This window comes from Bos indicus, chromosome 1, assembly GCF_029378745.1.
Source record: "Bos indicus isolate NIAB-ARS_2022 breed Sahiwal x Tharparkar chromosome 1, NIAB-ARS_B.indTharparkar_mat_pri_1.0, whole genome shotgun sequence".
In the NCBI taxonomy this organism is placed as follows: domain Eukaryota; kingdom Metazoa; phylum Chordata; class Mammalia; order Artiodactyla; family Bovidae; genus Bos; species Bos indicus.
The window spans coordinates 133,863,110-133,890,864 of NC_091760.1; the positions used below are offsets into that span (position 1 = coordinate 133,863,110).

Consider the following 27,755-nt stretch of genomic DNA (forward strand, 5'->3'; position numbering starts at 1 on the left):
AAGAGGCAGATCAGGTGGTCTGGTATTCCCATTTCTTGAAGAATTTTCCACAGTTTATTGTGATCCACACAGTCAAAGGCTTTGGCATAGAAAAACAGGGGAAGGGTACTTTTTTGCAATTTGCCTATTCCGTGGGGAATGCTGTATAAAATTTATCTGTCCAGGATATTTTACAAAGATGCTATATAAGCCACTATTTATGCTCTGTGTGACTTTGATCAAATTACTTATTCTCTCTGAAACTCAGCTTTCCCAAGTTAAAAAAAGATATTCGTCCTCCTCCTCTTCCTTCTGAGGATTATTCTGTGGACTCAAAACTGACTCTGAAAAGCTTGTGCTCAATAGGTGGCAGGAGTTTTGATGATAATGATTACGACCACGACGATCATTATCATTGAGTGTTCTCTAGACTGGAGCTTGAACCAAGTCCTGGGTGAGGCACAGGGAACTACAAGAGACATGAGAACTTGGCTTCCTCTCTCATAGAGCTGAGGGTTTGGTTGGAGGGGCAAAGAGAGAGATAGGGAATTCACTGTGCCATGATTTTGTGTGGGTTCTGTTGGGTAAAATTCCACAACTCCTGTAACAATTAATCTTTGCTATTAACTCTCTGCTGAGGCTAGCATTTTTTTTTTTTTTTGGTAACAGAGGGGGAAAAATGGGGAAACCCTATAGAATTTGAAGTTGAAGATAGTGTATAGTGAAGTTGCTCAGTCATGTCTGACTCTTTGCGACCCCGTGGGCTGTAGCCTACCAGGCTTCTCCGTCTGTGGGATTCTCCAGGCAAGAATACTGGAGTGGGTTACCATTTCCCTTCTCCAGGGGATCTTCCTGACCCAGGGATCTGTCTCTCGCATTGGGTGCAGACGCTTTAACCTCTGAGCCACCAGGGAAGTTATGCAAAAAGGGAAGATATGGGAGAGGAATAGGGGAAGAGGGAGCTATCAATAATTCAAAGAAGGCTTTGACTAACTAGAATATTTTCCTTTTCTTCCAATAGGCCAGGTTGAAATGTATTACATGTTTTTATTAGAAGGACTTCAGTTTTGCTCACATCACTACTTTTTCCCTTAAATTTTATTTGTACCTCTGATGTTTCATTAAATGAATTATGAAATAGAAGGCAATTAAGTCCATCCAGGTTTATGTCTCACCATCAGCAATATTAGGTTAAATTTTCGCAGAGCTATTCAGTTCAGTTGGAGAAGGCAATGGCACCCCACTCCAGTACTCTTGCCTAGAAAATCCCATGGATGGAGGAGCCTGGTAGGCTGAAGTCCATGGGGTCGCTAAGAGTCGGATATGACTGAGCGACTTCACTTTCACTTTTCACTTTCATACATTGGAGAAGGAAATGGCAACCCACTCCAGTGTTCTTGCCTGGAGAATCCCAGGGACGGGGGAGCCTGGTGAGCTGCCATCTCTTGGGCCATACATAGTCAGATACGACTGAAGTGACTTAGGAGCAGCATTCAGTTCAGTTCAGTCGCTCAGTCGTGTCCGACTCTTTGCGACCCCATGAATCGCAGCATGCCAGGCCTCCCTGTCCATCACCAACTCCCGGAGTTCACACAAACTCATGTCCATCGAGTCAGTGATGACATCCAGCTGCGCAGAGCTATTAATCACGGCTTATTAACAAAATATACAAAAACCCTACCCTGGTTTTATGAGTTTTAAGACTAGAATAGAATGTATGCTCAAAGGTCATTTCCTAGGTTGCTTTAACTTTGAGAGTGACTTTACCACATTGGTCCTATAGATGCCTTGTTTGATTGTTAAAGAATAAAGGGCAAGAAGAAAGTTCACAATTTCCCTTTCAGATAAATCTGTCAGTATTTAATTGAGTTTGAAAAGAACCTTTGGAGTCAAGATTAAAATTTATTCTTTGATAGATTCTTAAAAAAAAAAGAGAAATACTTTGTAAATAAATAATATCCTTACTCATTTATTTAACTAGTATCAATTAATAAGATTCATGTCCAATAATATGAGCAACAGTGCAAATTACAATCCATTCCTTCCAGAAGTTAGACGGAATATGCGTGGGGATTTCCATTTATAGCAAGATGGTGAGCTAATTGCCTTGAAAAGCCTCTTCTGACAACAACAAAACTAGGAAAGTGAATAAAATGAAACAAACATTCTTTTAAATGCATAGCAGGTTAGGAAAGAAAAGACTCATAGACCAAAACATGAAAATAAAACTGAAAATCAGAGAGGCATGTAGGCACTCACGTCAGCTGCCGTGGGATGTGTTGTTAGTAAGCAGATGACTTCAGTTTAAAGACCACAGGTTCAATGCACAATACTGGATGCTTGGGGCTAGTGCACTGGGACGACCCAGAGGGATGGTATGGGGAGGGAGGAGGGAGGAGGGTTCAGGATGGGGAGCACATGTATACCTGTGATGGATTCATTTTGATATTTGGCAAAACTAATACAATTATATAAAGTTTAAAAAAAAATAAATAAAGACCACAGGAATTAAGGCCTTGGACGTTCCTATAGCAGGATGTTTGAACTGAGACCCCTGTCCCCTGTTCAAAGCCTGCAAAGGGCTACACTCTCAGTGAAATGGTGGTTGAAAATACTCACTTACTGGCAAAGCAAAATAAAAAACGCAAGAAAGCGAAATAAAAAACTTACAGAGGATTTCCTTGGTGGTTCAGTGGTTAAGAATCTGCCTGCCAAGGCAACCCACTCCAGTATTCTTGGACAGAGGAGCGTGGCAGGTCGCAAAAGAGTTGGACACAACTGAGGGACTGTGCCCACACACACTCCAATGGAGGGGACACAGGTTTGATCACGGATCTGGGAAGATTCCACGTGCTGCAGGGCAGCTAAGCACACACATGGCAACTGCTGAAGCACGCAGAAGCCACCTCAGTGAGAAGCCTGTGCACGGCAACTGGAGAGTAGCCTCTGCTCACTGCAACTACAGAAAGCCCGCGTGCAGCAGTGGAGACCCTGCACAGTCAAAAATAAGCAAAAATAAATAAGAAAAAACTTGTAGGAATACTTGGTTTGTTTTGCCTAGGGAAAAAATATCTCATGAGAATTCATAAGGCCATCCTATTATCCTTACCTGCATGATCCAGGGAATCCAAGCAAAAATGTTAACATGAAATTGATGTCACACTAGTAAAACCTAAGGGGCACCATTCTGGAAGGACAGCATTTCAGTCCAGATTGCACAAGATTCCTACAGCTAAAGCCCTGCCAAACTCAAGATTATGATTCAATATGACAACATACATGGGGAACCAGTCCACCACAAGTGGAAAACTCACTACAAGGGACAAAAGAATTAAGTCCCTAAAATTTCAGGTAACAGAATTATTGGATGCATTCTCTAAATGAAGTTATTTAAATTGACTAAACACACACAAAAAAGAAATAAAAATATAATAAATAAATAGTACCTATATAATTATCAGACAGTTTTGTAAAGAATAGAATAGGACTTCTGGAGGTTAACACATAAAATAATTGCATATAAAAATTCAAAAGACAAGGTAAGTACAGATTAGGCAGGGATGAAGAGTGAACAAGTGAATTGGAAGATATTTGAAGAGAGATAAAAAGAAGGAAAATATGAAAGAAAGATAAAGAGATGGAGAGTAGAGTGAGAAAGACTGAGAAGCATAATGTAGAATTTTTTAAGAATATAATAGAAATTCTGAGGGAGAAACAATATTAGAAGAAATAATGCCCTGAGAATTTTCTAAAATGATGAAAGACACGAATTTTCAGACTTAGGAAATACAGAAAATTCCAAAACATTTATATTTTTTAGTAAACTAATTTCCTATTCAGATATATATTGATGAAATTTGAATACCTCAAAGACAAAGAGAAAATGGTAAAAGCAGTCATAAAAATAATAAAGATTACCCACTAAAGAAGAAAACTAGACTGACTGCAGGCCTCACTATAGGGACTATAGAAACCAGAAGACAGTGGAATAAGGTATTCTGTGTGTTAAATGAAAGTAACTCTTTATTTAGAATTTTATGTTCAGCTTAATAATTCCATAATGAAGGTGGATGTCTTTATATAGATTTCCAGACAAAAGCAGAGGTTATTTACTCTTAAGAAAACTTTGCTAAAGGATTTTTTAAGATAAGGTGCTCAATCTGGCTGCATATTAGCATCATTAGGAGAGACTTATGAAGTAGTAATACCTGTCTTATACCCTCAAGGATTTATAGGTCATTGTTCTGTGGCACACACTGGGAACTGGAATTTTCAAACTATTCCTACATGATTCTGGTGTGTATCAAGTTTGAGAACCACTGGTATAAAAAGGATGCACTTTGTGAATAATGAAATTGGACCCAAGAAGTAATAATCAACAAATAATTGTTAAGTATGTGAATAAACCTAAATGTTCATTGACTGAATAAATAAACAGTGATATTGGTAAAGAGAATATGAAAGCATCATCAAGGTAGATTACTGGACAGAAATAACATGTAAGAAGAGAGGGAGGTGATCGGAAATTCAAGGCATTTAAGGCCTTTCATTAGTCAGAAGGAGGGTTGGTATACTAATTAACTTTTAAGTAAGCATGTTAAAAAGTTAAGGGTAATACTAATATTGTAAAGTTAAATAAAATAAAGTAAAAAAAAAGAAACGTAATATGTGATTTCTAAATTGGAAGAAGCATTAATTTGGCAGGATTTTGAGAAGGGGATGTAGAATGCAGGGAGGAACTTGGTGACAAGGGCAGTGGAAATAGGAGGGGATGAGGCAGTTGCAGGAGAAGTTAGGAGCTAATGCGACCTCATGACTAATGTGCTAAAGGTATGTATTAGGAGGAACGGAGGGAGAACAACTCCACTCTCAACGTAGCACTCTAGGACATGTAGTCAGGCCAACAAGGAAAATGAGGGTGAGAAGATTCAAAGTCAAAGGGCTGGACAGACTTTGTGAGTAGTTGGTAAACTGGCTTCACATATTTAGGGATAGTGTTTAGTAGTAATGTTTGGTGGCTGACGGCTGAAAGTGGGAGGGAATCAGACCATCTATCTAGGAAGAGGGCAGAAAAAGCAGAAGAAAGGGCAGAGGACTGAAGGTGGGTATCCACGTCTACGGAACATAGGGAGGAAAGAGACTAACTCTGCGTCATATAAGGGGGATTGTTCGCACTGAGACCATATTCAAAGCAAACTTTTAAGACGGAGAAGACATAACTTCCTTCCAAAGATCACTGCTTGTCTTCTTATTGATGGATATAAATGCTTAGGGTGTCAGCACTTATACTATTTTAACTTTATTTTCTAAGTAAAAAAAGAGGTTTGAACTGTTAACACAAAAGAAAACAAAAGGCTATCAGGTGAGAACTCCTTTATTCTTTTTCTCCTCTATTTTAAGTATTATATTGCTTCATTCAGAGTCATGGGTGGACTTGTAGAGGATGAAAAATTGGCTGCAACTTTTTGACAAATCCTCACAGTAAGAGGTGAAGTCCTTCTCCTTCCCCTTGAATCTGGGCTGGTTTGTGATAGCCTTGACCAAAAGAGAGGGCATAAAAGATGCTACCCCAGTTCTAGATCTAGAGTTTAAGGACCATGCAAGGTGGAGGTCACCATGTTGTGAGAAGTTCAGACCAGGTCCATGGAGAAGTCCTGTAGGGGTGAAACTCCATGTAGAGCGAGGCCAAGGAGCACAGAGGGGCCACCCATGTGAGTGAAGTAACTGTCTTCTAAGTAAGTGATTCTGTTCCAGCTGTTCCAGCTGAAAATATGTGGACCTGAGGAGGATAGCCAAGCTCACTCTCACTGTATTTCTCAGTCACAGCATCGAAAAAGAAGAGAATAAGAAGATTGTTTTAGGCCACTCGGTTTTGGGGTAATTTGTTACCTAGCAATAGAGAACCAGGAAACGACTGCCTCTTTCAAATACTAATCACTACAGGGACCCTAGAGCCACTGTTAAGGCCTCCCACCACCACTTGGCTTCCTTTGTCTTTTCAAGTATTTTAAAAATCCTCTCTCTCTTTACTCTTCACACCTTTACCCTTAAATTAGAAACACAGCCCCAAACATTCCCCCCATGGTTTTGTTTTTGCCTCAGTCTCTGGAATGTCTTTTATTCTTCTCTTTGCCTTTCTTATCAAGTCTTATTTACTAAGATCTTATTATATCACCATAGTGGAATGACTCAGAATTTGTGAAAAATAAATTACAGACTTTCTTGCTTATAATATAGACATTTTTAAAGGGATGCGGTTTTTACTTGCAGATAACACAGCAATATATACTAACTGCTAAGTGCTTTTAAGCTGACGTTCATCTAAGCCTGCTTTAATGAACAGATAACTCATTTATAATTAGCAGTGCCAATTAATTGGCATGCAAACAATTAAAGTGATTAAAGTGCTAAAGTTCTTAAGAACAGTTTTTCCTAAGTAGGTTGTAGACAAACCCTCCTTGACCCTGAATTTTGTTTACATGATTAAATTGCTGAGGAAGCCTGATTTGGAATAAGTGAACCCCATTTATGCAGAACTTATTATACTCTGATCTTCTAAATCAACACTCTAAAATTTTTTTTAAATTACATATGTTTGTCATCCTCTTGCCGTTATCTCCCATCCCTAACTTCATCCTCCACCCAGGACCTTGGTAGATTTGAAACTGTCAAAATCCTATCCAGATCACTTTTCTTTCCAAGTCATCTATCTTACAGCCTAGAAACTGGATAGAAGGCTGTGGTTTTTATTTTAAATGGCTATGACTCGCTTCTAACAGATGGAATGTACCAGAAATGACATTGTGTGATCTCTGAGGTTAAAACCAAAACAGACATTGCAGTTCCTGTCTTGGCCATTGGGAATCTGCTTTTGAGGCCCTGGGCTGCCATGTAAAACTGTCAGCCCCCTTGAGACCACCACGCCATGAGGAAGCCCAGGTCATGTGGGTAGATGTGTATAGGTGCTCCGGTTGACAGATCCAGCTGCGATCCCAGGTTGCAGCCAGCATCCACACCAGACATGAGTGAAAGTGCCTGTAGATGGTTCTAGACCCCAGCCACTGAGTCACCTCCAGCCTGCAAGCCTTCCCAGTGGAGGGCCCAGACATGCTGGGGCACAGACAAGCCACCTCTGCTGTGCCCTTTCCAGATTTCTGGCCCACAAGTACTGTGAGCATAATAAAGTGGTTGCTGCTCTATTCTGCTAAATTTGGTTTGCTTTATGATGTAGCAACAGTAATTGGAAAAAGGCTTTCTCCTTCTTGTCTTAAGGCTCTATAAAACGTCCACCTCTTATTTTTTTCCCTTTTACATACTTTTCTGGTTTCTGTTTTATCCTTAAATGTCTTACTCAACACTCTGTGTGTTTACTGGTTTTTAATAAAATTTCCCTTAATCTCAGTTGAAAGTGACTGGGATTCAAATCCTCTTTGGCAGGTTATTAATCCTCTGAGTCTCAGCTGCCTTGATGATGAGAGAGTCATACCTGCCTTATAGGGCTGTTGTGAGGATTAGAAATATTGCAGGGAGAGTACCTGGCACTACTGGTAATTAGTGGTAGGAGTCTTTGGATTCAGGTTATTTAACCCCAAACCTCAATTTCCCATTTGTCCAAAGCACATTGCTCTAATTGGGAGCAGCGTTGTATTCTAAGAGGGAGTTTGGTGTGTCTGTGGGTGCATGCCTATCGTCTGTTCTCTGCTGGATAAATGACTGTGTCCTTATAGCCCACCCATCACTGCATGAGGTTGGAAAACAACAGCAACAACCCAATGAAAGCAAGCCAACCAAAACCAGCTCCCAATTAGGAGTTGAAATTAGGAGGGAAGTGGGAGTGGATTTAAAAGGGTATCATGAGGGAGCCTTTCGGGGATGAAATGTTAAGTACCTCAACTGTGTGACGTCAGTATTTTCGCTGTGTTATTGTATTGTTGTTTTGTAAGATGTGACCTTTGGGAAAACTGGGTGAAGGGTAAAAGAGAGGGCTCTGTATTATTTCTTTTTAAAAATATTTACTTGTCTGCAACAAGTCTTAGTTGCAGCATGTGGAATCTGGTTCCCAGACTAGAAATTGAACTCGCCACTCCCAACCCCCCGCCAATGGGAACACGATTCTCAGCCACTGGACCATTAGAGAAGTCCCTATATTATTTCTTGCTACTGTGTTTGAATAAATAATTATCTCAAAATTAACAAAAAGTATTAAAAAAAAAACCCAGCTCTGAACTCTCACCATAATTATATTTGTCTAAAGAAATTTGCAAAGCATAGAGACCAGATAATTAAACAGAACCCGCTGGGTGCCCTCTCTATGGCAGAGCCTCAAGTTTGGAGAGAAAGGTCCACACCTTCCTTGGCTGGAGCTGTATTTGCTTTTTGGAAGGGACATTCTTTGTAGCACAGATTCTGGACATTTTGATGGGTAATTTTAAAAGCTATGGACCTCGTCTCCGGAAAAGTGAACCCACCCATCCTCCCGCAAGGTTTTGCCTGCCATTTTAGTGTTCATTGTTGCTATAAACAATAGATGTTGAAGTCTGTTAAAGAAGCCTGTAGGAATTCAAATGCTTGGCTTTGTGATCCTGGGATGGTGACTTTAGTTCTGACTAAAACAGGGAGGGCTGCCTGTGAATGTTGCCTTGTAAGGCAGGAAGCCACCGTCTATTGAGCATCTACTGTCGATCAGGAGCTTCACACTATTGCTGTTCAGTCGCTAAGTCGTGTCTGACTCTTTATGACCCCATGGGCTGCAGCATGCCAGGCTTCCCTGTCCTTCACTATCTCCCTGAGTTTGCTCAAATTCATGTCCATTGAATCGGTGATGACATCCAATTATCTCATCTTCTGTCACCGCCTTCTGCTCCTGCCTTCAATCTTTCCCAGCATCAGGGCCTTTTCCAGTAAGTCAGCTTTTCGCATAAGGTGGCCAAGTATTAGAGCTTCAGCTTCAGCATCAGCCCTTCCAATGAATATTCAGGGTTGATTACCTTTAGGATTCCCTGGTAGCTCAGCTGGTAAAGCATCATCCTGCAATGCCGGAGACCCTGGTTTGATTTCTGGGTCTGAAATTTCCCCTGGAGAAGGGATAGGCTACTCAATCCAGTATTCTAGGGCTTCCCTGGTGGCTTAGATCGTGAAGACTCCCTCTGCAATGCAGGAGCCTTGGGTTCAATCCCTGGGTTAGAAAGATCCCCTGGAGGAGGGCATGGCAACCCACTCCAATATTCTTTCCTGGAGAATCCCCATGGACAGAGGAGCCTGGTAGGCTGTAGTCCTTGGGGTCAGAGTTGGACATGACTGAGTGACTAAACACATACAGCATTTATGATTGACTGGTTTGATCTCCTTGCTGACAAAGGGACTCTCAAGGGTCTTCTCCAGCACCACAATTCGAAAGCATCAATTCTTCAGTGCTCAGCCTTCCTTATGGTCCAACTCTCACATCTGTACTAGAAAAAGCATAGTTTTTAATTTCATTGCTGCAGTCACTGTCTGCAGTGATTTTGGAGCCCAAGAAAATAAAATCTATCACTGCTTCTAATTTTTCCCTGTCTATTTGCCATAAAGTCATGGGACCGGACACCATGATCTCAGTTTTTTTTAGTGTTGAGTTTTAAACCAGCTTTTCACTCTCCTCTTTCACCTTCATCAAAAGATTCTTTAGTTCCTTTTCGCTTTCTGCCATTAGGGTGGTATCATCTGCATGTCTGAAGTTTTTGATATTTCTCCCAGCTATCTTAATACCAGCTTGTGGTTCATCCAGCCCGGTATTTCACATGATGTACTCTGCATGTAAATTAAATAAGCAGGGTGACAGTATATAGCCTTGATGTACTCCTTTCCCAGTTTTCAACCAGTCCATTGTTCCATGTCTGGTTCTAACTGTTGCTTTTTGTCCTGCACCCAGGTTTCTTTGGAGACAGATAAGGTGGTCTGGCATTCCCGTCTCTTTAAGAATTTTCCACAGTTCATTGTGATCCACACAGTCAAAGGCTTTAGCGAAGTCAATGATGCAAGAATAGATAATCTTTTTGGAATTCCCTTGCTTTTTCTGTGATCCAGTGAATGCTGGCAATTTGATTTCTGGTTCCTTTGCCTTTTCTAAATCCAGCTTGTACATCTGGAAGTTCTTGGTTCACATACTGTTGAAGCCTAGCTGGAAGGATTTTGAGCATGACCTTGCTAGCATAGGAAATTAATACAATTGTATAGTAGTTTGAACATTCTTTGGCATTGCTTTTCTTTGGAATTGGAATGAAAACTGACCTTTTCCAGTCCTGTGGCCACTGCTGAGTTTTCCAAATTTGCTGCCATATACAGTGCAGCACTTTAACAGCATCATCTTTTAGGACTTGAAATAGTTCAGCTGTAATTTCATCACCTCTGCTAGCTTTGTTCATAATAATACTTCCTAAGGCCCACTTGACTTAGCACTCCAGCATGTCTGGCTCAAGAGCCTGGATAGGGGTCCAGATGCCAACATCCCATGGTCTTCTCTTAGTTTCTGTTTGTGTCTTGGGTTGCTAGCTGAGACCTGCATCTCTCAAAAGATCATGACTGGAGAATGTGTTAGCCCTGGGCTTGCTGTTTTACTTTGTATGTCCTCTATGCCCCCTCTTCCATCCCTGCCTCTCTCTGGCCCTCTTAACGACTATGGTGTGGGCTGGCTGTGAAGTTCATGCTTTGTTGCTGGCAAGGCTTGAGAGAGCAGTAAAAGATAGTGATATGAACCAGGGCCCCAGAGTCTGTGTGCTAGACCTGGAATCCATTGAGCCTCCCCAGCATTTATCTAGCATATTTCTTTTACAAAGAGTTTTTTCATTTGATAATAAGCTAGGCATGCCAGACATTTTTATGTCCATTTACAACTGTGGACACAGAACTTTTTCAAGGAAAATTGTCTTACCAGGTCTTCCAATTCTGGTTCCCAGTCTCTTTCCATTACCTTCTAGCTACCTCTTTTGGATAATAAGGTTAAGCACTGCCATTCTGGGAAACTGAAGCTATAAGAACGAAAACATGATGGCTTGGAGCAGTAAGTCATGAGTCATGGTGATTGGTAGATGGCTTTCCTTGCTCAAGTTCTGGGAAGCAGCCATCACAAATGTAGCTAATGTATAACAAGCAGTAATCTGGGAAATTGTAACATGAGATCACATAATGGCAGTGGCTTTTGAAAGATAAGGAAACTGATAAGGAATATTGAGAAAGGAACACAGGAGACTAAGACTTTGAAAGATTTCCTCTAATGCTGCCTGGGGAGAGCGTGATCTGACTTCAGATGCCCTGTACTGATTCTTCAGACTCCAGTGAGGAAGGGCAATCCATCAAGCAACCAGTGCTGGAAAGTAATTCTCTGAAAGAACAGTGGCCACGGCTCATGTTCTCTGCTTTCCAGCAGAGAACTTGCAATTTGGCGTCCTGAGTGCTGATGACTGGCGTGAGTTTTCTCAGTGAGAACCCTCCTGCCAGGAACTAATAAGGGATATTAGTCTATCAATCACTCTCTGGTGATTTCAGTTTCCACGATTCAGTCTCTTGTTGTCTGATCCCCTCTGTGGGAACTGGTAAGACCTTGAGTCTACTCAGATGTTGAGCAGATTTTGGGCTTTGGGAACCTACTTCAGTTGTAGCCATGCTGGAGACGTTCTCACCTGAAGAAGACAGAATCTTTCTCATGATGTGGCCTCGGTAGCCTCAGAAGCTAGCAAATCTTGTTTTGTCCAGGAACTCAGCATGTCCATCTAGTCGTAAAGCTTCAAAGAGCAGATGTTTTGAAGAACATGGGTATGTGTTTGAGCAAGAATCTTGCAGAAGTATTCCTAAACACAGCCTCCTGTGAGGGTCTCAAACTCAGGTTAGTACCCCAAATAGAGATGTACTCTTTACTACTAGGCTAAGTGCCTGGGAGGGCCCCTTTGAACTTTTGTTGCCCTATGGTTTTGAAGAAAGGAGCTCACATAGGAAGCCTAAAGGGACAGAGCAGCATCTCAGGATGCAACCTGGTAGTATATCTTTTGGGCAACAGCTGGTCAGCCCTGGGACAGATGGAGAGGAGGCAGCACAGGGGAGAAGGAGAATCTCCCACTGGTCTGGAAGCTGGGAAGTTGGCTGGTGAGGATGCCAGTCAGATGTGGCTCCTGGATGCTTCTTGAAGAAATCCTTCCCATGGTGTCCTCATCTCTCCTTGGTAGTGCCCCCACTCCACCCCACCCTCATTGTGGTCAACACCCTGAGATAGGTTGGCTTGGAGGGGTAGATCCCTAATCAATGGATGGAATACTCTGAGATTCCATCATGAAGAGGTCACTCAGTGAGCCACTGAGTGGACTCAGGATTCTGGTTTGCTGGGACTCAGTAATTCAGACAGGTGGGGAGGGGGCAGAAATCGGATGGCCTGGCTGTTAAGGCAGTGCATTACATAGTGTCCTATTGGTGTGGCAGATTTGGTGAGCCCTAGTACAGTGTGGGGAGGGAGTGTCACATCTGATGGCTGAAGTTGAGTGAAAGTAGGTGGACACTCAAGTCAGATGGCATCTATGTCAGGGTTCCACACCATTTATCAGGAGCAAACACTATAATATACAGTACAGTCTTTATACTATGCCTGATAAGAGCTTAACAGTGGCAACCACTGCCATTAACATCATTATCATTGTCATCATCATCGTCTTCATAGTACTTTACACCTCTTCATGTGGCACTCGATAAGACTGATAGTTGGCTATAGAAATTATAGTAAATTATTCTACAATTATACTTAGTCCACTGTTGATTCACGGTAGAGGCTGGGTCCTTAGTGGCTTCCCAGAGTTTTGGAAGAGCCCATGAGGAACGAAGGTCATATACTCAAGATCAGGGCCAGGCAGGTAGGATGCTTATGTTAATTAGGTTGACGTAGAATTATAGGGAAGGGTGGGAACTGTGGGGACCTGGAGAACGTATGCCTCTTCAAAAGGCAGTGACTCATCAACTCTAGTTGGTTGTTGCCAGGCAGATATATGGGTCCAGGGATTCTAGCTCTTCTGATCATTCATGAAAGATAGAAATCCAGATTTGAAGGTAGAATTTTACAGTTTTAGAAATATAGTGAGCCAAACAAAATGTGTCTGTTGGCTGTATGGGATCTGTTCATTGTCAACTGGGATACTCTCCTCTGAAGCAAGAATTCCCTCTAGGGCCCTCCTGCCACATGGCCAACCAGTGAAAGCCCTACAGGATGGCCTGATTGTCCTTTCTAAGTCCTACTTGCATGGCAGTGTGACAAGTCTCTGAAGTGCAAATCTGGAAAGGGCCAGGTCAATAGGTCCGTAAATGCAGCCACCTACTATTGCTTACCTGCTGTTTCAACAATAATTGGATTGGACACAGATTCTTATCCCTCACCCAACATCACTCACCCCAGGTTCAAACTCACATTGGAGCAATCTGGAGAGTCAGTGTTCCTCTTGTTTACAACCTTGCCGGTGATACAAGCCCAGGCTTAACCTCTTAAAAGCTGCAGAAAACAGGAGTCAACTTGAAGAAATGAAACCTGGGTGATGCTAAAACATAACTGCAGGACCAGCTGCCTGGTTGTGTAACCTATGCATTTGCACAAGGCTGCGTGCTAAGAAGGGCCCACACTTGATTTAATGTTCTGTTCTGGTTGTTTTGAAATGCTTAACATTTTTTGAACAACAGTCCTGTGTTTTCATTTTGCACAGGGCCCCACAAATTATGTAGCCATCCTGCATAAATATGATGAGAGCTGGAACCATATCACATAAGTGGAATTCTTTTTTGGCAGGGGGGTTGGAACTTCCTACAGATAGATAAGTTTGTACTTAATGTGAGTTGAGGAAATACCCACAGAAACCAGGGAGCAGGAAAATGCATTCCTGATCATTATAAAAGATGAGGATGTTCTCTTCTGCTTTGTCATGAGTAGAGTGGGGGAAAGAGTCAATTCCCCATGATCTGACCATTTTCCAGGGCTTTTTCCTCTTGTCTTGGGTCCTGGATCAGCATTAGCTGTTAGGCATAGGAGATGCAAGCAGACATGGAATTAGTTGTGGGAATAGTTTCCATGTTAGCATTAGAGGATATTGAAGAAAAGACAACACCCTATGGATAGGAGAGCCACGAGATTCCAATGTTCCTTTGATCATTTCCAGCTCAGTTCTGGAGTTATCGAGGAGTTGGGTGTGCACTGGGCATCAGAACAGTTTTACTGATGCATTTCATTTGGCACTATAGATCAAAACAGAGGATGCTGCGAAGCTACCAATAGGCCCTCACTGAACCTCTGCGAGAGATTCATTGGTGCTGGACCTATAATTAACTCCATTTCTACTGCTCTCTTATTCATTATAAATACGGTCTGCTGCAGAGGTCTCAACTGTGGGACTCTGGGTACAATGGGAGGGTCCAACAGAGCAGACTTTAAAAATGAGGGCTTTGTCTTTGCACTTTGGCGTAGTCGATGAAACAGAGGTAGGTTTTTTTCCAAAATTCCCTAGCTTTCCCTATGATCCAGTGAATGTTGGCAACTTGATCTCTGGTTCCTTGGACAGCAGAGGAACAGAGTCCCTTGGACAGCAAGGAGATCAAACTAGTCAATCCTAAGGGAAATCAACCCCGAATACTCGTTGGAAGGACTGATGCTGAAGTTGAAACTTCATTATTTTGGTAAGCTGATGCGAACAGCTGACTCACTGGAAATGTCCCTGATCCTGGGAACGATGGAGGGCAGAAGGAGAAGAGGGCATCTGAGTATTAGATGGCTGGATGGCATCACTGATGCAATGGACATGAACTTGGGCAAACTTCGGGAGATGGTGAGGGGCAGGGAGGCCTGGCGTGCTGCAGTCTGTGGGGTCGCAAAGAATCGGACATGACTGGGTGACTGCACTTGCACTTTGCACTTTGGCCTTTTAGAAAAGAATTCAGAGACTGCAGTTATAGAGCTTGCTTTTAGTGAGAAGAGGAAGCAAAACTTGAGGGAATCTATCGTATTAATGCCCTCTCTAAGTCGTGGAGATTTGTAGATCAAGAAATTGCTTGCAAACTTGGCAAACTATAGTAGCTAGGATGACCAACTAATGATGATTAGAACAACTCACCAATCTAGGACTCATGTGACAAAAGCAAGTATTTTCTCTGGATAATCACCTTTTCCCTTTGCAAACTCTAATCCCCAGATCTTTGGGACAAGAATTCCATTAACTGTATAAATGAATTTTGGGGAAGAATTGACATTTTTACTACAGCAAATTCTACCTGGCACACAGGATGCTTCTCAGCTGATTCAATTCGAATTTTTATGCCCTTTAGTGAAAATTTATGGCCCTTTTTATCTAGTCCTGCATATTTCTTATTAACTCTGCCCCTGGATATTTCACATTTTTCAATGCTATTTTGAATGTCATCTTTTTTACTATAATTTCAAATGAATTAACTCATTCTTACTGGTATATTAGGAACTAATATTTTTATTGAATGAAAGAATCTTTAACTTCTACAGTGCTTTACAATATTCACAAGTTTCCCATGATTTCATATATACTTATTTTTTCATATTACCACTGAACTCTCTTACAGTTCTTTTAGATTTATACCTTTTTTGGTAACTAAAATGCAAATATACAATATGTGGCATAAACACTGCAGGTACTTTCTCCAGGGTCAGTGTCGGAAATCATTAATCGGTCATCTGATCGAGGCTGGGTGCTGTAAATCCTTCTCAATTTGCATCTATTGGGAGACAATTCTCTATGGCTTTGTCTTGTGCCTGTACATATTCTGAGCAAGGCACTTGCTGCCCATTATTCTGACCTATCTTTTCAAGATTGTTTGTGCAGCAAACAGCCTTGGAAGATGGAGACAGCGTCTCCCTCAGGAGCAAAAGGAAGATACGCTAGGAACGATAGAAGACTCAGATTTTTAAAGGTCAGAGTTCTTCTGTAACATATCTCATTGCATGCGCTGGTGTCCTCTGGCTCTCTTCAAATCACCTGGTAAAAATTGGGATCCAGGAACTGGTGTAAAAATGCTGATTTGCTTTGGATGCTGCTATTGATGTGAGTAATAAATGGGCTTTTATCTCTGACCCAGGAGTCTCTTATCTTTTATCAGCATCTATAAGATCATGTCAGGCTAACTTGTTAGCTTATAAGTAGGAGAAAATCTTAGACACTCTTATTTTTTGACAGTGTTGGTGATGAGGATGGGATGCTCCAGAAACATGGTTTTCTGGAAGAGGAAAGATGAGAGACCTGTGGGTTTTAGAGTGGGATCTGAGTAAGTCCATGAAATTGGTAGCAAAGATGCTCGTTTAAATTGTATGAGCAACTGGGTGGTAAATAGTCTTCCATTTTATTTTTCCTTAGTGAGAAGAAACTGGGGAAGTGGTGTGGACTAAGTACCAGGAAATAAATTCAAAGATAGCAGCCTGAATGGTGCCAATTCTCCCCCAAGACTTTGTCACCAAAGCCAGTGGTCAGTCTCAAGTCCACCTTATTTAGCAGCTAGTACTAAGGTTTGTTTTGAGTAGGGAGAGGTTTCATTCATTTCAGACAATAGTTACAGAGATACACATCTACCCTGAGTAAGAAAGGAGGAATGTTTATGACTGGTATGGGTAGAAATCACAAAAACTTTGGCTGGCCGCTGGGAGAGGAGGGTTGCCGTGTATTAGGCAAAATGGCTATAGTAGAGATCCTAGGGCTCAGCTTCTACTGGCCGTGCATCAGACGGATCCGCTGGAGACGAGGGTTAAAGGTCTCAGGGTTTGTGTTAGTTTATTTATCTATTTTTTCAGTAGATTCTGGCTGCTTTAAGGGAGCTTTTGCCCTCTATGGAGAATTCCCTGAGAAAGACAAATTGCTATGGGAAACCATAGTTGAGACATTGACTAGTATTTGGGCTTTTTCTGTCCTATGATTTGGGCTTACAATGCTAATGAGGATGATCCATTGGTGAATGAAAAACTGAGCCAGAGAAATCTAGATAGAGTCTTGTGACCAGCCCCAGCACCCCCGAAAAATCTCCCTAGCCCTTTTTGTTGAAACTGGGCAAGATCTTTAGGGATATTATCCTGGTAATGATGTGGCACAGGAAACAGCAAACCTTTTCTGTAAAAGGCCAAACAGTAAATATTTTAGTATCAGTTTAGATTCCCACCAATAGGGCAGGAGAGTTTGATACAGGGCCTTTAAAGAAGTAATAAAAAGTTAAATGAGGCATAAAGGTATGGCCCTGATCTAATAGGATTGTTGTATTTATAAGAAGAGGAAGAGACCCCATGGGTCTTTATTTTGACCAGAGTTGAAAGGTTAACACAAAAGTTTACAGAGAAAGTCACTCAGTTCTCTAAGGTAGACCCTGCTGGTTTATGGGATTTGTTCAGCTGGCTAGGCCTGTTTCTAGGAGTCCTTTGGATACTGGCCTTAATTAAATGCTGTGTGAGACAAATGGAATGGATTTGGAATCAGCTTCATTTCATCTGATTGACTGAAGTGGCAACAGAGTGGGAAGCTTCTCCAGAAGATAAGACATTGTATAAATGAGGATATTGTTTTGAGACAATCCTCCATGGGTCTCTTGTATTTCTCATGTCTCCTGAGTAAGACACTCACCACCCTTTGTTTTGGACTGTCTTTTCAAGGATGCTTGTATGGTGACCAACCTTGGAATATACAATGTCTCCTTCCAAGCAAAGGACAATTTTGCTTACAGTCTTGGAAGGTAGAGAAGAGACTGTCTCTCTCTAGAGCCAAGAGCAGGCATGCTTAAATTCATTATAAAAGATTTGGGTTTCCCTAAGTTCAGGGTTCCTCTTCTGTAATGCAACCTATTATGTCTGCAGTGGTCACCTGACATGAACATGCTGTGGAAATTGAGGTTTGGGGAACTGGTGCAAAATGCCAATACTTTGGTTATAATCATTGAATGAGTAATAAATGATCCTTCATCTCTGACCCAGGAGTGTCATGTTTTCTACCAACTTCCATAAAACTGTGGTAGGCAACCTTATTATCTTGCAAGAAAAAGAAAATTGCAGACCTTGTTCAATTCTTGACACACTCCAAGGAGTCACTACCAAGCTGTTGGAGTTGAGACATAAGATGAAACCAATTTTCCATCCTTGACCCAGAGGGTGTGAAGAAGGCAGTGGGCCTCTGATAGATCAGAAACAGCCTGGACCAACAGGTCAAAACAGCGGGGGAAGACAGATGAGCACTGCAGCATGGCCATGCCAGAACACCGTGTCTTTAGGTGTTACAAGAAAGTGTTTCCATTTAATATGAAACAGGATTTAGCCCTGACTTCTTGCTTTATTTAATAGAGTGGTTTTGCTTGACCTGTCTCAGTCTTGCTAGGGACAGGTCAGGCTGACGTGGGGGTTTGTGGGGGTGTGGATTCAGGAAAACTTGTCATCTCCTTTCAACTCTTATTTTTTGTGTCCTTTTCTCCTTCCTGGGTGTGCATGAGTGCTAAGTTACTTCAGTTGTGTCCGACTCTTTGCAACCTCATGGATTGTAGCCCCCCAGGCTCCTCTGTCGATAGGCAAGAGTACTGTCTCTGTCTCCAGGCAAGAATACTGGAGTGGGTTGCCGTGCCCTCCTCCGGGGTATCTTCCTGACCCCGTGTCTCTTATGTCTCCTGCCTAGCAGGCAGGTGGGTTCTTTACCACTAGCACCAACTGGAGAGCCCTTTCTCCTTCCTAGATACCCCCTTTCCACAATGAAAACCTGTTTGCCTGAAAGAGCCCATCAATGGTCTGTTACATCATAGTGTTAATTTACATTATTGGAGTATTTTATATCTCTTGGTGAACAATGTTTGAACCTTAGCTCCTTTTTTGGGGAAAATGACTCTTCTACATGGAAGACAGTTGTTGCATTTTAGAGCAGACAGAATTTGGAAGGATTTTCTGGTGCTCTTGGCATTGTGCCATGTCAACCACAACTCTTTTCCATCTATCTGACCAGCAGAGGTGCGGATGGCTGGCTCCATGGCACCCTTCCCCACTCTAAACAATCCTTAGTCTCTTAAAGTTGTACTAACCTAAAACTAAAGAAAATAAATCTAAGTATGTATCACCTTTTAGAGTCCTTTGCAAATCTCCACCAGCTGGGAAACCTCAGCTCTTCATTTTCATGCTAAGGGGCTCTTTTCAGAAACTTGTAGAGCATCTGAAGGGAGACAGAATTTTAAAGTGAACTTCAAGCCAATTAACTTGGCCCATTTTTAAGAAATGGGAATGATTACCTCAGAGATTAATTAAGGTTGCTAAAGGTGATGGTGGACTAGAACCCAAGTGGTCCCATAAATTCTTCTGCCTTGGTTTAGAGTGCACACACCACGGGCAAAGGGTAGAGGTTATTAAAGTGAATGAGGTCGTTGCCTTTTACAGGTCGATGGCGGCCTTTCATTTTGCAGTAGCAGGTAAGAGAGAGGAGGAGAAATTTTCTTCACCTTCACATTCGGATTATATAGTGCATTCTCTAATGTAATATGAAATATCATCCTAATGAATTAGTCTTAAATATGATGTCTATCAGAGTAATGAAGAGAGTGCTTGGAAGTGCAGGATTGCTCCTACCAGTGACGTCAGATAGCATCCAGGGAAAGCAGTTGTCATCCAGTGCCTCATCACTGAGGATTTAATGGCTCTGAAAGACGTGCGGAAGAATGAGTTCAGGTCTTAATAAGAACTGTCTCTGAAACTACTGAATCTTTATTTTCAATTGTGGAGCAAAATATACTGTATGCTTGCCCTTAAAAGCTCTCAGACATTTTGACTTGAAATGATGGATCCTGGAAGAACCCAGGGACTGAGTCTTTCTAGATGACTGAGAAATCATACAGTACCTCAAATCATACAGTACCTGGGACAGTGTCCAAGGGATGGGCTTGTGAAGAATCAGTTTCCACCCTGGTTTCTGCCCTGAAGGAACATTTCAGAAAGGGTTTTGCTCCTCTGTAGTGACTTTATAGAAGGAGCCATGCTCCAATAGGGAGTACCATCTTTCTCTGGCTTTCTTCCCTGGCTTGGACTGCTTGAAAGTACATTCCTTGCCTTATGACAGAACCGATTTTGTTTAGGTACCCAGCTGTCACCTACTGGACCTCATCTCAGTCCCAGGAGGTAAATCTCTCTTCGTATGAATTGACCTTGTTAATTACATTCTGCTTACCAATGACAGAATTCTGGCCAATGAGTTAGAAGTAAAGTGAGGAGTGGTGCTTCTGGGAATGTTTTCCTTACTTTTAAAAGGAGACACAAGAAAAGAATGTTCTCTCAAGGTCTTTGAATATTTTTGTGTCCGAATGTGATGCTTGGAGCTGCTGCAGCCATCTTGCCACTGTAAGAGTTCAAACCTGAAGACAAGGAACAATGAGCTGAGGATGGCTGAGCCAAATGATAGAAAGAACCCGGGTCCCCAGTGACATAGTCGAGCCACTGAATTAAGCCGAATATGCCCGAATTCTAAACTGCTTATTATCTGAGGTAAGTGCCCTTATTTAATTTGCTCTTACTTTATTCACAAGTTTTTTTGAGTTGTGGCTTCTATTACATGCGGCTGAAAGGATTCCAACCTTTGCCTCCAACATCCTTGCTCCTCCTTTCCCCTTTCAACTTACCTTCTTTTATGAAGACTTCTTTATTTTATTTTAAATTTATTTTATTGAAGTATAGTTGATTTATAGTGTATTAATTTGTTCTGTACAGCAAAGTGATTCAGTTATACATCTATATGTATACATTTGTTTTATATTCTTTCCCATTATGGTTTATCATAGGGTATTGAATATAGTTCCCTGTCCTATACACTTGTTGCTTATCCATTCTGTATATAATAGTTTGCATCTGCTAATCCCAAACTCCCAATCCATCCCTCCCTACCTCTTGGCAACCACAAGTCTGTTCTCTATGTCTGTGAGTTTGTTTCTGTTTCATAAATAAGTTTATTTGTGTTATATTTTGGATTTCACATGTATGTGATATCATATGGTATTTGTCTTTCTTTTTTCTGACTTACAATCTCTAGGTCCATCTTACTGCATACAAAGATTTATTTCTTAATAGATAGTTGTCACTTATAAGCTCAGGTGTCCACATAGATCTCACAATAGTGGTCCCCTCTGAGAACATGTATGGGACAGCAGTTCTCTAAACCTTCTTTGTGCGCACGCTCAGTCACTAAGTTGTGTCTGACTCTTTGAGACCCCATAGACTATAGGTCGGAGAAGGCAATGGCACCCCACTCCAGTACTCTTGCCTGGAAAATCCCATGGATGGAGGAGCCTGGTAGGCTGCAGTCCATGCGGTCGCTAAGAGTCAGGCACGATGGAGCAACTTCACTTTGACTTTTCACTTTAATGCATTGGAGAAGGAAATGGCACCCCACTCCAGTATTCTTGCCTGGAGAATCCCATGGACAGAGGAGCCTGGTAGGCTGCTGTCTATGGGGTCACACAGAGTCGGACACGACTGAAGCCACTTAGCAGACTATAGCTGGTAGGCTTCTTTGTCCATGGTATTTCCCAGGCAAGAATACTGGAGTGGGTTGGCATTTCCTTCTCCAGGGGATCTTCCTGATCCAGAGATCAAACCTGTGTCTCCCACATAGGTAGGCAGATTCTTTACCACTGAGACACCTGGGAAGTCAAACCTTCACTGAAACCTCTTCAATGCCTCCAAAAGGAACACTTTCAAAGCAGCAATCTGATAAATGCCAGATCCATCCTTAGTCTAGAGTGGAGCGAGACATCATGAAACATCAGAGGAATGACAAGGTCTTGGGCTCTTTGGCAGAACACTTGATGGTGGTCCATTTCCTCTTGTGTACCCATCTGGTCCTCTGAATGGGGGCACATTGTCTCACACTGCATGGGGGCACATTGTCTCACACTGCAGGATTCTGCTTGCCTGGGAAAGGGTAGTCAGGTCGCTGTAAGGATGAAATGATCTCAATAGTTTTTATTTCTTAAAACTTTTTTTTTGTCCAAACTGAGAATAAACAGGAAAACAAATCCCCCACATATTTCTGAATTTCTTTCCCAGTCCTCACGTCTCTAAATATATCAAACATGATAATTTTATGAGCAACCAAGTTTATACATAATACATTTTATGTTCTTAAATGTATCAAGTGATTTTAGATCTGCGCAGGATGCTAAAAAACAAGAACACACAGTGCCCAATTTGTACATTAATTTGGGAATATAACTTTTTTAAGTGGGATGCTTGAACTCAAAATGTTTTTTCTTATGGAAACAATGGTGGTTGAGTTCCAGGTCTACACTACAAAAGCCCACATGCTTTTGTACGCTGCAGTCTCGTCATTTACTAAACATGCCAGTACATTTAAAATGCCTCTCCTGTATGGCTGACTCTTTACTCCATCTTTATATATGTTAGCTCGATGATCTAATTCTCACAACAACTCTGTGTCAAAAGGAACCAAATCTCTGATAGCTTAAGTAGCTTGCCCAAGTACACAGCATGGATGTGGTTAAAAAAAAAAGGACCCCTGTGGTCTCTCTGGCCCCAGAGTTGATTGTTTTCACACTCACCCTGCCCTCCTGATGGGTCTCAATCACCATCTGCATTAACATTTTTATGAAAAAATGCATTCCAACTTCTAATGGCCTTGCCAAGATCACATCTCTCAGCTCTGGCAGCTAAAGTCCTCTTTGCCCTTCCAATGTTTCTGCTTTATTCTGCAATTGGAAAGAGAAAAAGAGAGAGAGATTGGTAGGTCAGCCTGGCATGAAAGCCCCATTCTGTCATTTGCCAGGTAGCCTGTCTCCGTCTCTGGCCTTGAGCATCCACTGGCTGCCCATGGGTAGCTGAGCTGGAGATAATCCACACACTACTCCTTACATTTCTGTTACTTTTACTGACTCTTTACAGCCCAACCACTGATCTGAGTTTGAGAAAAGGGCCTGGGATCATTCGGATCCCAGCTCGAGCCAGAACTTTACTTTGAAAGCATTCAATAAAATGTGGCTTTGAAACAAACAGAGTGAGATTTCTGCCCCCATATTCCCCATTGGTATCTCACCCAGTGAGGACCATCATAATCTTCTTCATACCTCATCCCATAGACCTGTCATCCCTCTTCTCACCAGATTAATCTCTTCTTTCTCTAATGCTTCTGAAAGTGTTGTGAATCCTGTAAAATCAACCAAGCTGTCTCAGTTGGCCTGCATCTCATCCAATGTATTATCACTTTATTTCTTATATTAAACTTATCTCCCAGTTAGGTTTTGTAGTCTTTCTTGATAACAAGTTCCATCCTACCCCCTTTCTTTTAAAAACTTTTTAAAAAATTTTATTGTAGTTGATTTACAATGTCATGTTAGTTTCGGGTGTACAGCAAAGTGGTTCAGTTATACATATGCATATATCCATTCTTGTTTTAGATTCTTTTCTCATCAGGATTGTCAAAGAATAATGGACAGAGTTTCCTGTGCTATATAGCAGGCCCCCATTAGTTATCTATATTATGTGTAGGAGTGTGCATGTGTTCATCCCAATTCCTGATTTATTCCCTCCCCCCCTAACTTTTCCCTTTTGGTAACCGTAAGTTTATTTTCAGTATCTATAAGTCTGCTTCTGTTTTGTAAATAAGTTCATTTCTACATTCTTTAAAAATGAGATCTCACATCTAAGTGATATCATATGATATTTGTGTTCTTTGTCTGACCTACTTCACTTGGGAGATAATCTCTAGGTCCATCCATGTTGCTGCAAATGGCATTATTTCATTCTTTCTTAAGGCTGAGAAGTATTCCATTGTATAAATGTATTGCATCTTCTTTAGCCATTCTTCTGTTGACGGACATTTAGGTTGCTTCCTTGTCTTGACTATTGTAAATAATGCTGCATTGAATATTGGGGTGCATGAATCCTTTAGAATCCTTTAGACACATGTCCAGGCGTGAGATTGTTGGATCATACGGTAGTTCTATTGAAGTTTTCTTTTATTGCAGGATAATTGCTTTACAATGCTGTGGTGGTCTCTGCTATAGATCAATGCAAATCAGTCATAATTATATATATCCTTTACCTCTTGAGCTTCCCTCTCCCTCACTATTCCACTCCTCTAGGTCATCATACAGCACCATGCTAGGCTTCCTATGTAATACAGCACCTTCCCACGAGCTATCTATTTAAAACATGGCAGTGTATTTAATAAATGCTAGAGAGGATGTAGAGAAAAGGGAACCCTACTGCATTAGCTATCTATTTAAAACATGGCAGTGCATTTAATAAATGCTAGAGAGGATGTGGAGAAAAGGGAACCCTACTGCACTGTTGGTGAGAATGGAAATTGGTATGGTCACTATGGAGAATAGTATGGAGATTCCTTAAGAAACTAGGGATAAAACTACCACATGACCCAGCAATCCCACTACTAGGCATCTATTCTGAGAAAACTACAATTCAAAAAGACACATGCACCCCAGTGTTCATTGTAGCACTATTTACGATAGCCAGGACATGGAAGCAACCTGGATGCCCATCGGGAGATGAATGGATAAAGAAGTTGTGGTACATATATACAATGGGATATGTTTTTTTAAGGAACCTCTATATTGTTCTTCATATTTGTTGTACCAATTTACATCCCCACCAAAAATGTAGGAGGATTCCCCACTCTTTTTCCTTAAAAGAAATTTCTCATTTCTCTTATTACTCTGTAACTAATTTCTTGTGTCTCCCGTTCTTAGGAAGACCTTAAAGCTACCTTCATTGCCTCTGGTTATTATTAATATTATATCGAGAATTCATAATTTAGTATGTGGAGTATTTTGGACCTGGTTCCCTAAGTCTTTTCCTTCTGTTTCCTGGATTTCTCTGACCCATGTTGCTGCTACCCAAGGGAAAAGAGAATCCAGGGAAGAGACACAGTACAATGCCTTGGCCAAGGGAAAGTTGTTGCCTCTGACTGGCTAAAACAAGGTATCTCCATTCTCTGTGGAATCACATTCTTCTGCTTCCACAGATGATTGGGAGTTGGCTTTATCAAGTGGAAATGACAAGAAAAACAAAAAAGATATTATCAACATAATCGACACTGAAAATAGGCAGTCTAATGTGTTTTTGGCTAAGAAATTATCCAGGATTATTAGGAAATAAAGAACGATTTAAAATTATCTCCAGTATGAGTGAAAAGTACTCCCTTTGGGAGCTGAACCTCCATGGTCTCTGAAGACCTTCACTGCCATTAGTTGATTAATTAATTCATTAACACCTCATAGAGCACAGGATATTGACTCCATATGGCATTGAGCAGGCAGTTTTATTTCTTTAGAAAATTTCTCTTACACGAAAGCACAGAAATAGTAAATAATTAAGCTCGAAGCTGCCTCGTTGTGATCTTTTATTGATCAAGGCAGAGATTTGAGAGGAGGAAGGCTTCAGGCGCTCACTCCAGCTAGACCACGTTTGCCCCACGATGACATGTTACTGAGAGAGGCTTGTTCCTATTATAAAATCTTTAAGGAACAAAACAAGCCCACAATGTGTCTATGGCTCGCGGTACTTCTGTCTGAGGTTAATCACCCGGGTCTTGAAGATGGAAGCATTTTCTTATGGACTCCCGAGAGACCAAAGGAAATGAGAGATGAGAGTGGACTGCCTGCTGCCTTCTGAGTCCTCTCTTCATTAAGCTGGGTTTTAATGCTTTTTTTTTCCCCCTCCTAATAAAGCTATTAGAACAATGACTTATGATTGTGTGGCTCAGTGAGACCTCCAGGGAGCGAAGGTGGGGGCAGGGGCAGAAGTGCTGAACTTGGATCAGTGGCAGAGAAGGTGGTCCGAGCCATTCTGCCAGTGGGCTTTCTGCTGCTGCCTTCCTGGGTTTCCCTGTTGCCCCTGCTTTTGTCCCCACTTACCAACCAGCCAACCGCCCCCTCCCCCAAGGTCTCCAGGTGGACCTAAGTGGTGGGGGGCGAGCCATCGACGGGGGCTGAGTAGCTGCATCCAAGTCCCAAACCTTTCTGGTCTCTTGTCCTGCTGCAGTCCCCTCCCTGCCATGTGTACCTTCAGATACCACCCTCCTTTTCTCCCTCTCTTCGGCTCAAAGCTCTTTGGAGGGCTCATCTACTCCTTCCATCTCTACCTTCCCCCCCATGCTGCAGCATCTCCACATCCAGGCTTTCATGCTTCACTTGTCGATGCTTCTTGGTGACAAAGCTCATCTCACTCCTCTGGGGTTACATCTAATGTGCAAACACGTGATACATCTTCCTGCAGGAAGCTTTGGAAGTTGTCCATAACTCCTTCCTTCAAATCCCGTCCTTTGGCTTTTGTGGCAAATCTTTTTCTTTAAAAAAAAATTATTTTATATTGGAGTACAGTTGATTTACAATGTTGTGTTAGTTTCAGGTGTACAGCAAAACGATTCATTTATACATACGCATATATCCATTCTTTTCCAGACTCTTTTCCCATATAGGCTATTACAGAATACTGAGTATAGCTCCCCCTGCTACACAGTACATTCCTATTGCTTATCCAGTTTATGTGTGATCGTGTGTACAGATTAATCCCAAACTCCAAGTTTGTCCCTCCCTCCACCCTTCCCCTTTAATAACCATAAGTTTGTTTTCAAAGTCTGTGAGTCTGTTTCTCTTTTGTAAATAAGTTAATTAACTTCCTAACTCCTCCCTTCAGCTTTTGTGACAATTCTTGGTAGTTGCTTTCCCACTTTCTCTCTTTCTCTTGTGACTGTCATGGACATGCAGTGCTCAGACCTCACCTTTGAGAAAGGACTTCCTGCCTTTCTCAGGACATTCCTACCTTCCTCAGGAGATTCTTGAGGATTCCCCTCAGCCATGGGTCAAGGTCTTCTTGGATGGCCCCAGTCAATGACTGAGCAAGGCTTGGAAGGGCCCAACCACTGGGACTCTCTAACAGGAATCTTTGCCCCAGAACTCCCAGCTGGATGGCTTAGGTCTGCACTGGTCTGACCACTGCGCTTCCCAATCCTGCCTCTTTTCTTTCCATGTGTGGCTCTGAGTAAACCTATTGTTCTCCTGACTCTATCTCAGTGTCTGTCTCCTGGAAGACCCAAAGCACAGATTCCTTACACTCCTCTATTGCTTTCCTTTTTGACAGCCTCTTAAATGATGATGTTTCAAAGGTGTTGATCTCGGCCTTCTTCCTTTCTCAATTTACCCACTATTATTTTTTTCCCTTTGTACCAGCACATGGATCTTTATTTTATTATCATTATTTTTATTGGGGTATAGTTGCCTTACAATGTTGTGTTAGTTTCTGCTGTACATTGAAGTGAATCAGTCATATATATCCATATATCCACTCTTTGGACCCCCACCCCCAAATCCCACCCATCTGGGTCACTACAGAGTAGCGAGATGAGCTCCCTGTACTACACTGCAGGTTCCCACTAGCTAGCTATTTTACACAGGACAGGGCACGTATGTCAGTCCCAACCTCCCAATTCATTCCCCTCCGCCACGTCCACCTAACTGTTCTCTACATGGGCATCTTTACTCCTGCCCCACAAATAGGTTCATCTGTACCGTTTTTCTAGATTCTACATATATGCATTGATATACAATATTTGTTTTTCTGTTTCCGACTTACTTCGCTCTGTATGACAGACTCTAGCTCCATCCACACCTCTACAAATGACCTAATATTTTTCCTTTATATGGCTGAGTAATATTCCACTGTATATATGTACCATATCTTTAAAAAAATTTAATTAATTTACTTTAATTGGAGGCTAATTACTTTATAATATTGT

At 41.7% G+C, this 27,755-nt stretch overlaps 1 long non-coding RNA gene across 5 annotated transcripts in view; it reads left to right on the forward strand.

The window, feature by feature from the left end:
- The window catches only part of LOC139184511 (uncharacterized), a 133,273-nt gene that overhangs the window by 97,787 nt on the left and 7,731 nt on the right, over positions 1-27,755 (forward strand). For all 5 annotated transcript variants that reach the window (XR_011568013.1, XR_011568011.1, XR_011568015.1 and 2 more), the window contains one exon: positions 1-20,476. This exon is cut by the window's left edge. This is a non-coding gene — a long non-coding RNA (uncharacterized lncRNA). The remainder of the gene's footprint in view (positions 20,477-27,755) is intronic.